Below are 18,295 nucleotides of genomic sequence, written 5' to 3' on the forward strand. Positions count from 1 at the left end.
GAGAAACCCAGTCAAAAGCCTTCTCCTGATCAAGACTGACCAGGGCTGGTTGTACGGCTTTGGATGTAATGGACCTGGTTTCTCACAAGAGCAAGACTATTGGCCACCCTGCGGCCAGGAATGCTGCAGGTTTGCTCCGATCCTATGTTTTTCAGTCCATTAGCACAGTAGTGCCACATGTGGGATTTTTCTAAAAACTTCAGAATCTAGGAAATAAATATTGAGTGGCGTTTCTCTGGTAAAACCTTGTGTTACAGAAAACAATGGATTACAAATGAATTTCGTAATTTGTAAGTTTCAACTCTACTTCGCTTTAATTCTTTTGAAACACCTATAGGGTTAAGACACTTTCTGAATGCTGTTTTGTATACTTTGAGGGGTGCACTTTTTAAAATACGATGATTTTTGGGGACTTTCTAATATATAAGGCCACCAAAGCCACTTCAGAACTGAAGTGGTCCCTGAAATATATAGCCTTTTGAAATGTTGTTAAATGGGAGAAATTGCTGCTAAAGTTCTAAGCCTTGTAACGTCCTAGAAAAATAAAAGGACGTTAAAAAAAAAAAACATTTTGTGTGGTATTACTATCGGTTTTACAAGCAGATACATTTAAATTTAGAAAAATGCTAATTTTCTCTACATTTTGGTGTTTTATTCACAAATTAATATTGAATTTATCGACTACTTTTTTTCACTAACAAAGTACATTGTCACAAGAAAACAATTTCAGAATCGCTTGGATAAGTAGAAGCATTCCAAAGTTCTTACCACAAAGTAAAACGTGTCAGATTTGAAAAAAATCTGCTGTGTCCGCGAGACCAAAACTGTCTGTGTCCTGAAGGGGTTAAGCCACCTTATATTGATGAGATTTAATTCTCGTAGCACCCTAGCTAAAGATTTTTATATATTGTATCTTCATAATATTTATCTAAATAATTGTATAAACATTTAATAAAGTCACTGATTTATTAGGACAGGTGCTGATGGGGCTCGAATGAGGAAACACAGTACCCTATTCCCAACCTCTACTTAATAAGATGTCGGGATGTGTATCGCCATCGGAGCACATTATGGAGTTTGCATAAAAGGCACACAAACATGTTTTCTGGCTCTATTAATGATTTCTCACTTATAAACGGTACAGTATTATAAATAAGAGTACTTGCACCTCTGGATCGAATGGTATATGTAGAATGATCTGCATGGCCAAGCCATGATTTATTAAGGAGGTGGAGACTCTCCGGAATAATGTGATTCTCCAGGAGAACTAAAATTGATCGACCATACGATTTTAAGAAAACAATATTGACCGTATTAGCCTTATAAACAGAAAAAAAATATGACTAGGATGAACTCGGAGAGAGAATATACATGAAACCCATTTTGATGAAAGTACTAAATCACAGCGATTAAAATACATATGTAAAAATAGGCTAAATATAAATAGGCTCCCCACGTTTCTCTTGTTGGTGTTGTGGTCCTTCAGGCTTGGAGTGCACGGAAGAAGACGTGGGCTTCCATGAGTAATTTGTATAGATAAGAAAAAATGTCATCCAGCACCTCTGTACAAAAATAAAGTCCCTAATTGGCAACTCATTAAAAGATCTAGGTGAAGCTCAGGTTTGTTTCTTGACGCTTACGCATTTCAAACACAACGTTCTTAGTCATACTATACGTCCGTAAGAAATCCTGCTACGGCTGGGCGATTTATGGCCTAAATCAAAATCACAATTAATTGAACATGTAACCTCAATTTGATAATAATGAATGATTATTCAGACCACACCCGTTTGTTCATGCCATGCCCCCTACTTGCATGCCATGCCATTGAATTAATATTTATCCCCGAGCCTGCTGTATACTACAGTATATATGCCCCCCTGACAATGCCACCTCACAGTATATTGCCCCATAGTGCTCCCCACACAGCTTGATGCCCCATAGCTGCCCCCACACATCATAATACCCCATAGCTGCCCCACACTGTATAACGCCTCCACATAGACCCAATAGTGCCTGATAATATACATACTCCCCTAACCCTGTTCCAACGACAAGTGGAGGAGATCCCTCTGCTCCTCCGGTCTGTACAGCTCGGCGCAGACAGGCGCGATGAAGTCACTGCCTTGCGTCTGACGACACATAGTAATTGTAAAACACCTACTAAGATAGTTGGGCTAATACTTGCATATAGCAACTCCGATGAACTGTGTGATATACGAATATGAACATCTATATAAGAAATCACACATGAACCATTATTAGCGAAAAATAGACAATATTTTATTGAAAGACTAAATCATTAAAAATAAGTACATTGGCAGGAACATTACCCATAGAAAAAGGATCCCCACATAGAGCGGGTCCCACAGCCTCTATAGTAAAGTGCAAATAGTGCAGGCAAAGACTGGTACATAAGTAATACGATGAATATGGATAGGAACCATCCAAAGCAAAGTAATATTAAAAAAACAGACCGCAAAAAGGTACAATTAAAGAGGCATACAGACCAGAACTATGGGGGGGGGGGGGATCAACCCCAACACGTGCCCCCAAGTACCGAAGCAAACAGTGATCGGTTGTTCCAAGTAAGACCGCTAATAAATTCGCTCAATTTATTTCTGCAACTTTACACCCCTGAGCAGAATGTAAGCGTGGACTAATTGCTCCTCAACTTTCATGGAAGGCTTAGCTTTCGCCAATCTACCTTCCAAAAGGGCAGGATATGGCGTTAAGCTTTATAAACTGCGCGAAAGTGTGTCAGGATATACTACCGCCTTCAGAATTTGAGGGGCGGTCCACTCAAATGTTCCTGGTTGTCCCCCTGATCTTTCCACCAGCAGCAAAATTGTGTGGGAGATAATGCAGCCTTTGCTTCACAAGGGGTACCACCTGTACTGTGATAAGTTTTATTACAGTGTGCCCCTGTTTAGGCATTTGCATGCTGCGAGGACCGGGGCATGTGGTACCATGCGCAAAAACTGAATGCGAATTGGTTTTCCACAGCAATAAGTGGGGAAGTGCATGGTAAAGGGGGACTCCTGTGCTTAAAGAGGCTCTGTCACCAGATTTTGCAACCCCTATCTCCTATTGCAGTAGATCGGCGCTGCAATGGAGATAAGAGTAACGTTTTTTTTTGTTTTTTTTTAAACGACCATTTTTGGCCAAATTATGACCATTTTTATATTTATGTAAATGAGGCTTTCTAAAGTACAACTGGGCGTGTTTACAGTAAAAGTACAACTGGGCGTGTATTGTGTTCGTTACATCGGGGCGTTTTTACTTCTTTTACTGGCTGGGCGTTGTGTATAGAAGTATCAGCCACTTCTCTTCACAACGCCCAGCTTCTGGCAGTGCAGACACAGCGTGTTCTCGAGAGATCACGCTGTGACTTCACTCACTTCCTGCCCCAGGTCCTGCATCGTGTCGGACCAGCGAGGACACATCGGCACCAGAGGCTACATTTGATTCTGCAGCAGCATCGGCGTTTGCAGGTAAGTCGATGTAGCTACTTACCTGCAAACGCTGATGCTGCTGCAGAATCAACTGTAGCCTCTGGTGCCGATGTGTCCTCTCTGGTCCGACACGATGCAGGACCTGGGGCAGGAAGTGAGTGACATCACAGCGTGATCTCTCGAGAACACGCTGTGTCTGCACTGCCAGAAGCCGGGCGTTGTGAAGAGAAGTGTCTGATACTTCTATACACCACGCCCAGCTAGTAAAAGAAGTAAAAACGCCCCGATGTAACGAACACAATACACGCCCAGTTGTACTTTTACTGTAAACACACCCAGTTGTACTTTAGAAAGCCTCATTTACATAAATATAAAAATGGTCATAACTTGGCCCAAAATGCTCGTTTTTAAAAAAAAATAAAAAAATTACTCTTATCTCCATTGCAGCGCCGATCTGCTGCAATAGGAGATAGGGGTTGCAAAATCTGGTGACAGAGCCTCTTTAAGCATCTGAGGAATTGCTGGCGGTCAAGTACATGGATCGCAAAGATGTATATGTGCTAATAACAATACATACCACAACAACAATGGCAGTGAGGGAAAGAGGGGCAACATCGGACAAGCACAAACCAGTGAGTGTGTCCGAATATAACAAGTACATGGGGGGGGGGGGTGGATTTAAGCAACCAGGTTTTACAGCTCCATTTAGTGAAACGCAAAACAAAAACCTGGTACAAAAAAGTGGCCATTTATCTTCTACAGGTGGCAATCCACAACTCATTTGTGCTCTAAAAAACACAGAGGCAGAAACACATCTCTGGATTTCCAGGAGAAAATGGCCTTATATTTGATGTTCAGGACACCAGAGAATGCCCCCAGTCTGAGGATGTCAAATGACTGACAAAGACATTTTATCACTCCCATTAACCCAACACCAAATAGAAACAACCCCCAGAAAAGGGCCTCGTCTGCAGAAAAGACGGGCACCGCAAAGATTCCCGATATTTCTGTCCCTCACAACCAGGCTTGTGTATTGACCCATGTTTTAAAAAATACCATACTGTTCTGAATTATTAGATTTTAGTTAATTAGCTTGAAAAAGTATATTTTCCCTACATTACATTTTTATTTTTAGAATGATTTTATTCCAAGGGTGAGGGAGGGAATGGGTGGGGGCTGGATGGCATGTTTGCATATTTTCTAAGGTTCATCTGCTACATAGCTCCATTTGCATAAATCTGCAATTTCTTATTCTAGAAAACCCCCAAAAAAAAATTCCCATTATACCCCTAGATTTATATTTTGGGATCTCTGCTTCAAGAGCAGATATTTTGAAAGTGTTATAGAAACTCTGCTAAGTTTTGTAAAACCAGCTTTGAAAAAAGGTAATTTGTGAAAAAAAGCTTCTTCTATCGTAAGCCCACATACTTGTCTATGTGAAAAATAAGGCACACATATTTGGTATCCCCATGCACAGGAGAAGTGGCAGAACGTGAAAGGAGATGAATTTTGTCCGTGGTCCATACCGCTGTGTGGAAAATGCTCATTTAAACGAACGCATTTGCCAAAAAAGAAAATATTTTGTTCCATCTTATTGAAGAAACTTTCCGAAGAAAACTGGGCTTTCTAAAAAAAAAAAAAGCTAAACCCCTTGAAGGAAACCTTGTGGGGTCCACTTGTGTGAATGAAGTCATTTATGGGGTGTTTCTAATGTTTCAGCAGCATTAGGCCCCCCAGAAAACAGTATGCGGCTATAAAATCAAGTGCCGAATTCCTGGACCGAAATTCCAAAAAGCCTCCTTTTATGCCAAGCCCTGGCACATGCCCGCACGGGTGAATAAAGCACACATATTTGGAATCCCCATGCACGGGAGAAGTGGCAGAATGTGAAAGGAAATGAATTTTGTCCGTGGTCTATACCGTGTGTGAAAAATGCTAGCATAAACTGACGCATTTGCTAAGTTCTTGCATTTTTTTTCCAATTTTGCCGACTTTAGAGAAAAAAAAGAAAAATTATATATACTGACAAATGCCATTACAACAAAGCCCGCTTTGTCCTTTAAAAAGAGTGAAAAATTCAAAGATTAACTTTATTCACCTGCAGAGTTATCTAAATAAGCACATAGCAAAATAGTGAACATTTTCTCTGGTGATTTATCTGTAAAACAGCCTAGTCCTTTAGTGGTTAAATGGAGGGGGGGGGGGGGCCTTTAACTGAAATCCCAAAACTAAGTCTGTTATTTGTGTCGAATTTTGGTTTTTCTTTTTGTTTTTTACATTGCTCAGTCCTCATGAAAGGGTTCAAATACAATCCACCAATCTTGAGTGCTAAATAGTTTTTCTCTCTAAAATGTCTTATAATGCAATAGCTGATGTGCTAGTTTGATGGTTGATACAAGTGCAGCGTAATGTCATACATGCTTTTCAATAAATAATGTCACTTCTCTAGTTTAAGGCTTCGTTCACATCTCGTTCTGACGTTCCGTCGGAGCTTCCCGTCCGAGCGGGACCCTGAGTCAAACAAATGGAAACCATAGGTTTCCGTTTGCATCACCATTGGTTTAAATGGTGACGGATCCGGTGCCAATGGTTTCCGTTCGCCTCAGTTGTGCAAGAGTTCCGTCGTTTTGACGGAATCAATACCGTAGTCGTCTATGCTATGCATTCCATCAAAATGATGTAACCCTTGCACAACTGAGACAAACTGAAACCACTGGCACCGGATCCGCCACCATTTAAATCCATGGTGATGCAAACGGAAACCTGTGGTTTCCGTTTGTTTCAGTCAGGGTCCCGTTCTGACGGGAAGCTCAGACGGAACGTCAGAACGGGACCCTGACGCAGATGTGAACGAAGCCTAAGCCCATTGTAAATCCTGTTTCTAACTGCATTAGCCAGAACGCCTCCCATAATTGAGAGAGGCCTTTTTATTATGTTCCAACTGCCAATTTAAACTTTTTTAAAACCGCTCTGGACGTTAATACGTTTGACCGACTTTTGACTGTCAAACTAATTTCCCTCACTAGACAACGCATCTAATATTATGTGTGATAGGCCTGTTAGCAGATGTCTAGATCAGGATACCAATTTTCCAGTTGCTAGGGGAGAGAACCATAGCCGCTTGCAATATGAGTAAGTTTAAAGGCTATGTATACATTTTGAAGACCATTTTCATTTTTTTTAAATAAAACACTGGATCAGTGTGTTTGGTGCAACTTTGTTATTACTTTTTATTAAAAATGTATTTTAACTTTTTCAAATACAGCTGCTGTGTATCCTGGATACACAGCAGCTGTATCTTGCGCTGAGACCTGAATCAGTCACTGACTGGTTCAGTGACAGCGGATCCTTCCTGTTTTGGACACGCAGGATGCACATCTAAGTTTATAATGAAAAACTAAAAGCAATGCTAAAAAATCTTGTTCATCCCGTTTTTTTAAAAAACTGAATAAAAGGGGATTAAAAAAAGTATGTTTCCCAAAATAAAATCTTTTTTACAAAAGGGTCCCTTTTCTTAAGTCATTTCGAAACACCATATAACCTATTGGTAAAAGTGACACCTTTCCACATTCTGCTATTTCTCCCGTGTACGGTGATACCAAGTACGTGTATCTAATCTATTTTATGGACCCGTTATAGGGCATATCCTAGGAGTCAATTTTGGCTTTTGGAGGCCTTTTTACACCACAGCTGATTTTAGGGAACCACGCTATATTTGCCGTGGTACTGCAGGTTATTTTGACAAGTATAAATGTCCTGTAGAAACAAAAGTAGAGGATCCAGCGCAGTCAGTTTAAATAAAATGTCGTTCCAATTTTATTTGGTTTAAAACATGGTCATTCCCGAATGCAGAGATAGAGATATAAATAGGTGCCTACGCGTTTCAGACGCACACCGCGTTCTTCCTCATGGCTTTCTTGCTGGATAACACAATACCAGAAAGAGATTTATATCCGGTTGCCAACAGATGAAAATTAAGGCTGATTCAGCAAGGTAATGCTGTCCAGCATAGTAATGTTAGACTGGGAAACGCCCAGCAAACATCGATCTTCTGTGAATGAAAAACTAACCAGCATGGGGGAGCTGTCCAGCAGAATGGTGCTGAAACAGAAGACCGGTAAAGTATTATTCATCTAATAATAATTGAAATATATGTAATATTGTTACTACGGTAATTGACAGTAATGAAAAATAGAAAAAATACAAGATATGGAGACAAACAATTTTCATCAAATATATGATGGGTAGAATAATAGTATTTCATTCTGTTTGTTGGACTATCGGATATGAACCTCTATTACTCACATCGAGATGTTAAAAACATAAATAATGCACTAAAAAATACAACCTATGAACAATTTAAGACAATGTGTGAACTGGAATGCTATATAGCTCAAGATTATGATTATTTAGAGATGATTTTTATGTATAGGAAAATTTCCCACAAACCGTGCAGCTATGAAATATGTGGAAAGAACAAAATTTTATTATGAGTGATTGAATATTATTCTTTTTAAGAACATTGCACCAGTAATCAATACTCAGATTAATTTATTATTCTCAATTTTTTGGTTGTTTATTTATTTTTACCTTAAACCCATAGTATCTTAGATTATTATACTAATAGTGAAACATTAATTTCTTTTCTTCGGTTCAGACCTTTGGGAACCCTAGTTTTTAGGGTAAATATCCAGTAAGCTTCTCGTGATAGGATTTTATGTTTGGTGTTCCCCCTCTGGTTGGAATTTTGACCTTCTCTATGGCATAACATCCCAAACTAGAAGTTGATCTTTTGTGAAAATTTATAAAATGCCTTGCGACATTGGAGTTTTGAACTTGCGGCTTGTGCATCCTATATACATTAGATTGCATTCAATACACTCTATAATGTATATTACTGCTTCACTATTGCAGTTAATATAACTTTGAATTGGGAAGTTTGTTGTATTGTCTGAATCTCTGAAGTTTTTGGTGGGCTTAGCATATGAGCAGACCTTACATGGATGTGAGCCGCATTTGAAGAAACCCGTATAATGAAGCCATGTTGATTTGGGGGTATTTGAGGAAAATAAAGAGGGAGATATGTCACCTAAAGAGGGAGCTTTTCTGGATATTACCTGGCACTCATCTTTCAAAATGTCTGACAAGACTTCGTCTTCCATCAGAATGACTAGGTTTTTATGAACAATTCTCCTTTATTTCATCGAACTGGCTACTGTGCTGTAACACCAAGGTGGGTATATTTCGACCACTATTTTTGTTATACTTGGGTTCTATAAGTAGATCTCTGGGTTTATTATCTACAATGGAGTAAAATTCTGTCTCATACAGAGTAACAAGTGTGAGGAGAGACATAGAGACAGGTAGGAGAAACACTTCGTTTTTCATTTTGCGATCAATGTGAAATGGTTTTCACAGTGATCATATGAACGGAAACCACTGTTATTGGTCTCCGATCATCACTCTGAAGCCTTGGCTGTTGCGAACAGCCTTGACTTCAGAAGCAGATTACCGGATGACCGGGAAAACCACTCTGATGCGGCCCCCACCCTCCCAAACCACCCAGATGTGGCGCTTGCTATTGAGCGCCGCATCTGAGGGGTTAAAACTGATCGGAGACCACTGCTAGTGGTCTCCGATGTTTGCCCTGAGCCCGAGGCTGTTACCGGCAGCCCGGACTTCAGGAGATCCCCGCGAAAACCGCTCCAATGCGGCCCCTTCCCTCCCAAACCACTCTGATGCGGCCGGCACTTGCTATTGAGTGCCGCATCTGAGGGGTTAAAGAGGCTCTGTCACCAGATTTTGCAACCCCTATCTGCTATTGCAGCAGATAGGCGCTGCAATGTAGATTACAGTAACTTTTTTATTTTTTAAAAACGAGCATTTTTGGCCAAGTTATGACCATTTTTGTATTTATGCAAATGAGGCTTGCTAAAGTCCAACTGGGCGTGTATTATGTGTGTTACATCTGAGCGTGTTTACTTCTTTTACTAGCTGGGCGTTCTGACGAGAAGTATCATCCACTTGTCTTCAGAACGCCCAGCTTCTGGCAGTGCACAGACACAGCGTGTTCTCGAGAGATCACGCTGTGACGTCACTCACTTCCTGCCCCAGGTCCTGCATCGTGTCGGACGAGCGAGGACACATGGGCACCAGAGGCTACAGTTGATTCTGCAGCAGCATCGGTGTTTGCAGGTAAGTCGATGTAGCTACTTACCTGCAAACGCTGATGCTGCTGAATCAACTGTAGCCTCTGGTGCAGATGTGTCCGACACGATGCAGGACCTGGGGCAGGAAGTGAGTGACGTCACAGCGTGATCTCTCGAGAACACGCTGTGTGTCTGCACTGCCAGAAGCTGGGCGTTCTGAAGAGAAGTGGATGATACTTCTCATCAGAACGCCCAGCTAGTGAAAGAAGTAAAAACGCCCCGATGTACGCACATAATACACGCCCAGTTGGACTTTTACTGTAAACACGCCCAGTTGTACTTTTGCAAGCCTCATTTGCATAAATACAAAAATGGTCATAACTTGGCCAAAAATGCTTGTTTTTTAAAAATAAAAACGTTACTGTAATCTACATTGCAGCGCCGATCTGCTGCAATAGCAGATAGGGGTTGCAAAATCTGGTGACAGAGCCTCTTTAAATACGATCGGAGACCACTGCTAGTGGTCTTCGATCGTGGCCCTGAAGCCCGAGGCTGTTACCAGCAGCCCGCATGATGCGGGGAAAGTTCTTCTGAAGTGTCGAAGTGAAAAGCCGACACTTCAGAAGAACTACTGTACACTTACATACACTTTTCTCTCCATTAATTTACTCTGCACATAGTGTTCCTGCGTTGTTCACTATGTGCAGTCTCATACTCGCACATTAACGTTACTGAAGTGCCTTGATAGTTAATAGACATCACGATCAGCCAGGACGAGATGTATATTCATCAGTGCCGACACTTCGGTAACGTTAGTGTGGGAGTTAATGACAGCAAGCGTGATTTACAGCGTGATCTTGTGACATTACGCTTGCTGTGCTGTAAGTTCCACACAAACGTTACTGAAGTGTCGGCAGTGATGAATAGACCTCGCGTCCTGGCTGGTAGTGATGTCTATTATCTCTACAGGCACTTCAGTAACATTGATGTGTGAGTATGTGACTGCACATAGTGATCCTGCATTGTTCACTATGTGCAGAGTACATGAATGGAGAGAAGTGTATGACGCTGATTAATCAGCGTCATACACTTCTCTTTACAACGCCCACTTGGTCAAAAAGTAAAAACACGCCCAGTTATCTATGAAGAAAGTCATTAGCATAAATCTAAAATAGGTCATAAATAAAAAACTGCTGTAATATACATTACAGCGCCTATCACATTATGTAGAAGACAGGCCACTTATCATGTGGTGACAGAGCCTCTTTAAAGTTGGTTGTTGTAGCTGTGGGATGAATGTGATCCGACTGGGGGCTAGAATATTTTTGATAGTCGGTGTATGTGATTAACTCCTTCCCTCTTTGGCCACTTTTGTCAGGACAGAGGCTCATTTTTCAAATCCGACATGTTCCACTTTGTGGTAATAACTCCTGAATGCTTTTACCTATCCAATGATAGAGATTGTTTTCTCGTTACACATTGGACTTTTTGTTACTGGCAAAATTTGCCTTATTCATTCAGTATTTAATTGTGAAAAACACCAAAATGTAGCGAAAAATTGCAAAAATTAGCATTTCTTGATTTAGATATACCTGTTTATAAGACCGATAGTAATACTGTAAAGGATCTGCCAGACACAGCTTCTGTGTCGATGCCCGTGGTTAATCAGTCTGCACCTGCTCCTAAGTCTAATAGAGTGACTCGATCTGTTACCACTCAGGCTGGGAGGCTGAGAAGTGGGAGAGCCTATCACAGCCTGGCCAGACGGAGCTAGCTCCCGCCCTCTGTCTATTTATACCTTCACTTCCTGCTCCTCCTTTGCCTGTGATTCTGCCTGTTTCCTGGCTCTGCTGCTTGTACTATTGTCCTCTGCTTCATATTGACCCTGGCTTTACGGATTACTCTCCTGCTCTGCGTTTGGTACCTCGTACACTCCTGGTTTGATTCGGCTTGTTCACTACTCTTGTTGCCCATGGTGTTGCCGCGGGCAACTGCCCCATTTCCCTTAACTTCTGTGTACCCTTGTCTGTTGTGCACATATTGAGCGTAGGGACCGTCACCCAGTTGTACGCCGTTGCCTAGGACGGGCCGTGCAAGTGGGCAGGGACTGAGTGGCGGGTAGATTAGGGCTCACCTGTCTGTCTCCCTACCCCGTCATTACAAATACCACACAAAATTGTTGCTAATTAACAACCCCCCCCCCCCCCATACTTCTAATTTAGATTGACACAATTTTTTTGAACATTATTTTTCTGGGACGTTACAAGGCGTAGAACTTTAGCAGCAATTTCTCACATTTTCAAGAAAATTTCAAAAGGCTATTTTTACAGGGGCCAGTTTAGTTGTGAAGTGGCTTTGAGGGCCTTATATATTAGAAGCCTCCAATAAGTCACCCCATTTTAAAAATGTCACCACTCAAAGTATTCAAACCAGCATTTATAAAGTTTCCTAACCCTTTGTTTCAATTATTTTTATTGAAGGCTTACAAAAAAAGGTAAACTGTACATCAAATAATGTAAATAGGAGTCCGGGGCATTCCCCGTAAATTGAATCATAACAGACAAATATATTCCAAATATTGCCACATGTCAAAAAAAAAAAATAAGGAAGGAATAAAAGGGGTGGGGGTAAGACAGGAAAATGAGGGTCACGTGTCCTCTAGGAAAAATGAACCTAGGAGATCGTCCCAAGGTATCTGAGCCATGGCTGCCAAACTTGAAGGAAGAGCTCCTCCTTATCTGAGACCATACAGTGTAAATGGTCATTGACCATAATCCAATTCCGTTTAGCTTTAGGCCTCATTCACACGAGCGTATCAGATTCACGCGCGTGAAAAACGTGCGTGAATCAGGTCCGTGTGTGTTGCATTATTCATCAGTGTGCTTTGCAAGTGGCATGCGTTATAAACGCACTCGCAAAGCACATCTTTTTTCAATTGAATTGATGCGCAAATTACGCACACGCATGTGCATCCGTGTGCGGAGCGTGGTTTTCACGCACCCATTGACTTCAATGGGCATGTAGGTGCGTGATAACGCATAAATATGGGACATTCAGTGAGTTTCACGCAACAGACTCTCGCTGCGTGAAAAATCACGCATGTGTGAATGGCCCCATTGAAATCAATGTGTCTGTGTGCTGTGCGTTTTTTTAACGCACAGCACACGGACGTGATTCACGCTCGTGTGAATGAGGCCTTAACCAGATGAAGAAGAATCACAGGACTTTTCCAAGATATACATTTTTAATACAATTGTTTTTATAAAACAGAAGGTTTTACCAGAGAAATGCAACTCAATATTTGTTGCCCAGTTTCTGCAGTTTTAGGAAATATCCCACATGTGGCCGTAGCGTGCTACTGGACTGAAGCACCGGCCTCAGAAGCAAAGGAACACCTAGGGGATTTTGGGGCCTTATTTTTGTTAGAATATATTTTAGGCACCATGTCAGGTTTGAAGGGCTCTTGCAGTGCCAAAACAGTAAAAATCCCCCAAAAGTGACCCCATCTGGGAAACTAGACACCTCAAGGAAATTATCTAGGGGTGTAGTGAGCATTTTGACCGCACAGGTTTTTTACAGAAATTATTGGAAGTAGGCCGTGAAAATTAAAATCAACATTTCTTCAAAGAAAATGTAGGTTTAGCGATTTTTTTTTTTTTCTCATTTCCACAAGGACTAAAGGAGAAAAAGCACCGCAAAATTTGTAAAGCAATTTCTCCTGAGTAAAACAATACCTCACATGTGGTAATAAACGGTTGTTTGGAGACACGGCGTGGCTGAGAAGGGAAAGAGCGCTATTTGGCTTTTGGAGTTCACATTTAGCAGGAATGGTTTGCGGAGGCCATGTCACATTTACAAAGCCCCTGAGGTGACAAAACAATGAAAACGCCCAAAAAGGGACTCCATTTAGGAAACTACACCTCTTGAGGAATGCATCTAGGGGTGTAGTGAGCATTTTGACCCCACAGATGTTTCATAGAATTTATTAGAATTAGGCAGTGAAAATAAAAACAGTCCTTTTTCTTCAATAAGACGTAGCTTTAGCGCAAATTTTTTCATTTTCTCAACAAATAAAGGAAAAAAAGAACCCAACATTTGTAAAGCTATTTCTCCCGAGTACGGCAATACCCCATATGTGGTCATAAACTGCTGTTTGGGCAAACCGCAGGGCTCAGATGGGAAGGACCGCCATTTGGAGTGCAGATGTTGCTGGATTGGTTTCTGGGCACCTGTGGGCCCAAAACAGTGGAAACCCCCCAGAAGTGACCCCATTTTGGAAACTACACCCCTCAATGCATTTACCAAGGGGTGTAGTAAGCATTTTAACCCTGCAGGTGTTTTGTAGAAATTAGTGTGCGCTCAATGTTGCAGAGTGAAAATGGGATTTTTTTCCATAGATATGCCAATATGTGGTGCCCGGCTTGTGCCACCATAACAAGACCGCTCTCTAATTATTATGTGGTGTTTCCCGGTTTTAGAAACACCCTACATGGGGCACTAATCTTTTGTCTGGACATATGACAGGGCTCAGAAGTGAAGAGTACCATGCGGAGTGGAGGCCTAATTTGGCGATTTACAAAGTATTGGTTCACAACTGCAGAGGCTCAGATGTGAAATAATAAAAAGAAACCCCTGATAAGTGACCCTCACTATGGAACTGCACCCCTCAAGGCATTTATTAAGGGGTGTAGTGAGCATTTTCAACCCACAGGTCTTTTCCATAAATGAATGCGCTGTGGATGGTGCAAATTAAAAATGTATATTTTTCTCTAGATATGCCATTCAGTGGCAAATATGTCATGCCCAGCTTATGACGCTGGAGACACACACCCCAAAAATTGTTAAAAGGGTTCTCCCGGGTATGACGATGCCATATATGTTGAAGGAAACTGCTGTTTGGGGACGCTGCAGGGTTCAGGGCCGAGGGAGCACCATTTGGCTTTTGGAGAGCGGATTTTGCTTGGTACTATATTTGTTTGAGTATTGCTGGTGTTTTATAATGTGGGGGTACATGTAAGCGGGGCGGAGTATATAAGGGGCATAGTCAGGTGGTATAAAAAAATAAAAATAATCCATAGATGTGTGTTACGCTGTGAAGCAATCCTTCCTGCACAGGCCGGTGTCGCACTGATAAATGGTGTCATTTCTTATCCCCCTTTTGGTCCATACTCCGCGCCTTTGTAGTTTGGGGAATTTTGCTGGGAAAGTATTATCCTGGTATAATACGGGCACCGTCACTTCCAGCGGATATGTTTGGGCCCTCCCCTTCCTGGTTCCCTAATTTTAGGTCCTTGATAAATCTCCTCTGGAAACTGAAGAAATGTTCCCCTCGGGCACAACTGCATATTTTTTTATTTCCTGACTTATTGGAGCCATAACTAATTTTATTTTTCATAGACGTAGCGGTATGAGGGCTGGTTTGTTGCGGGACGAGCTGTAGTTGTTATTGGTACCATTTTGGGGTACATGCGACTTTTTGATCACTTTTCATCCTATTTTTTGGGATGCCAGGTAAACAAAAAAACGCAATTCTGGCACAGCTTTTTTTGTTTTTTTTTTATACAGCGTTCACCATGCATTATAAACTACATGTTAACTTTATTCTGCGGGTCAGTACGATTCCGGCGATACCTAATTTATAGCAGTTTTTTATGTTTTACAACTTTTTGCACAATAAAATTACTTTTGTAAAAAGAATGTATTTTTTCTGTCGCCAAGTTGTGAGAACCATAACTTTTTAATTTTTTTGTCGACGGACGTGTATGAGGGCTTGTTTTTTGCGGGACGAGCTATAGTTTTTATAGGTACCATTTTTGGATACGTGCGACTTTTTGATCACTTTTTATTCTAACATTTGTAGGGCAAAGTGACCAAAAAACAGAAACTCTGGTAACGTTTTTTACGGGTTTTTTTTACGCTGTTCACCGCGTGCAATAAATAATATAATATTTTGATACCTCCGGTCGTTACGGTCGTGGCGATACCAAATACATATGGTTTATTATTATTTTTCAATAATAAAGGACTTGATAAGAGTAAAAGGGGGATTGTGTTTTATTTGATTACTTGAAACTTTTATTGTTTTCAAACTTTTATTTTTTGCACTTTTTTTATACTTTTTTTTACACTTTTTCTCAAGTCCCACTAGGGGACTTTAAGGTCCAACGGTCAGATTTTTTTTTTTCTAATACATTGCACTACCTATGTAGTGCAATGTATTAGATCTGTCAGTCATTCACTGACAGCAAGCCGTTTAGGCTTCGCCTCCCGGCGTGGCCTAAATCGGCTTCCATAATGGCAGAGCAGGAGACCATTGTGTCTCCTGTTGCCATAACAGCAGTCGCCAGTCCCGATTGCCTGTCAGGGCTGGCGATCTGCTAGTAACCGCTACGATGCAGCAATCGCTTTCGATTGCTGCATCGAAGGGGTTAATGGCAGGGATCGGAGCTAGCTCCGGTTCCTGCCGTTACAGGTGGATGTCAGCTGTACAGTACAGCTGACCTCCACCGCTGATGACGCCGGATCAGCTCCTGACCCGGCGCCATCTTGCCGGCAGCTACGGAAGCCGATCAGGCTCCGCCGCCGGGCGGATCTTGACCGGCTTCGGTGCTAGGCAGACCGGGAGGCCAGTATTAGGCCTCCGGTTGCCATTGCAGCCACCGGAACCCCGGCAATTTCATTGCTGGGGCTCCGATGAGCTGCAAACACCTTAAGTGCAGCGATCGCGTTTGAGCGCTGCACTTAAGGGGTTAATGGCGGGGATCGAAGCTAATTTCGGTCCCCGCCGTTACAGTCGGATGTCAGCTGTAAGATACAGCTGAGATCCGACGATGATGGCACCGACTCAGCTTCTGAGCCGGTGCCAAACGTTTGACGTACATGTACGGCATTTTGCGTGAAGTAAATGCTTTCCATGACGTACATGTACGTCAAATGTCGGGAAGGGGTTAAACTGGCAAAACATGTGAGATTAAAAAAAGACTGAACTGTCAATTCGCTATATACCTTTTCAGCTGCATCTGTAATATACATCACGTAGGAAGAACAATCCAACCATTACACTGTCGTTTTAATAAACACAGGTCGAGCTGTCACAAGAAGTTTCCTCTACTCAGTATTTCCAGACATTGCACTACAGGACACAGTGGTGACTTCAATATGTTACAGACTGATCTAACCTTCTCTGTAGAAGAGGTTTTCTTTAATTTACAAACCAAATACGCTTGTACCATTGGGTCTGAATGAAATCAGAGGCAAATATTTGAAATTTAGGTAAACCCCTCCTAAGAATAATTTTCCCAACATTATTTCCATTTCTTCTAGCTATTTTTTACCATTTGTTATTTCGTAGCTAATCCGGCTCTCCACGATTGTACCGAAATGTCTGTGACCTGTGAACCAGTTCCAGTCCAGTTACCATAGCAACAGCCGAAATCCAATCCTCTCTCTGCCACTCTACTTTCTAGGATCCAGATCCCACTTTATTTTTATATGGAGGTGAATGCACCACTCTGCATCAATTAAAATAGACAAACAGAATCCCTCTATGTACAGGCTCACTTGCCTCTGGGAGTTTGTTCCAACCATTTGCTCAATTGTATTTCCCTAATCCCACCGCAAACAGAGGCAAAAATGGTTTGAATGTCCAAATAATTAATGCAATTCTTTTTTATTTTATACCTTGCTTCCATTTCTTGTAGCTATGCGAGAAAAACCTTTCTAAAGTTTTTTTTACTATTCTTTACAATTTGTTTTACTGTAGCCGATCCGACTCTCCACGATCGTACGTAAATGTGTGTGACCTGTAAAACTGCAAGCCACACACCAATGATTGACTGATTTTGTTTTTCACCATTATAGTCTGCTATTTAAACTAATTATATTTCTAGTTGCTCCATCCTTTGTACCTGAGTAAGAGGCCAGTTCGGTCCTGAAAAGTGTTGGTTTTATGGGCAAGTCTTTTTATATGATTCTACGGATATCAGAATTTATCAAAGTTTTTTGCGCCAGGGCGATCATCCGGATTTGCTCCCTCTCTTCTCTATCCTCCGGATAGGCCATCAATAGCTAATAGGTTGGGGTCCGACTCCTGGGACCCCTGCCGATCAGCTGTTATTCACTTCAATGGGAGAAGAAGGCTGCAATACCCATGAATCGCTGCTGCATGTGTGTCGACGATTCACAGCAAGTAGAAATGAAGGGGAAGCTGCGCTCGTACAAGCACTGCACCCTCTTCAAAACAGCTAATCGCCAGGGGCTCCGGGAGTAGACCCCAACCGATCATCAATTTTTACTGGCTTGAAAACCTCTTTAACTTTTATACGCTATAAGTAAATGGTATCTATTAAAACGCTCCAAGTGCTATGCTGAAATATACATTGGGGGAGATTTATTATTACTATGATAAAGTTCGACAACCTAAAACTAGACCTGACGGGCATAAACTGCGCCAAGTTAATTACTGTGGTGAACGCTGTATGATAAATATGGTGCATCTTGCTAGGCATATTTAGACACTTTTGTCTTTGCTACGCCACCTCATGGCTGGCTTACTTTACAAAAATATTTTGTGTCTAAAGAATTGCACACACCATGAATAATGTACAACAATTTTTTTGCACAATGTGAGCCAAATTTCTGGTTAATTTTCCTTTTGTAAATCGGTGTCCTTCAAAACAGGTTTACACAAAT

General features: G+C 41.6%; 1 protein-coding gene across 3 annotated transcripts in view; it reads left to right on the plus strand.

Moving 5' to 3' along the window:
- The window catches only part of LUC7L (LUC7 like), a 128,868-nt gene that overhangs the window by 76,723 nt on the left and 33,850 nt on the right, over window positions 1-18,295 (plus strand). The gene's annotated exons all lie outside the window — the stretch shown is intronic.

This window comes from Rhinoderma darwinii, chromosome 6, assembly GCF_050947455.1.
Source record: "Rhinoderma darwinii isolate aRhiDar2 chromosome 6, aRhiDar2.hap1, whole genome shotgun sequence".
Classification (NCBI taxonomy): Eukaryota; Metazoa; Chordata; class Amphibia; order Anura; family Rhinodermatidae; genus Rhinoderma; species Rhinoderma darwinii.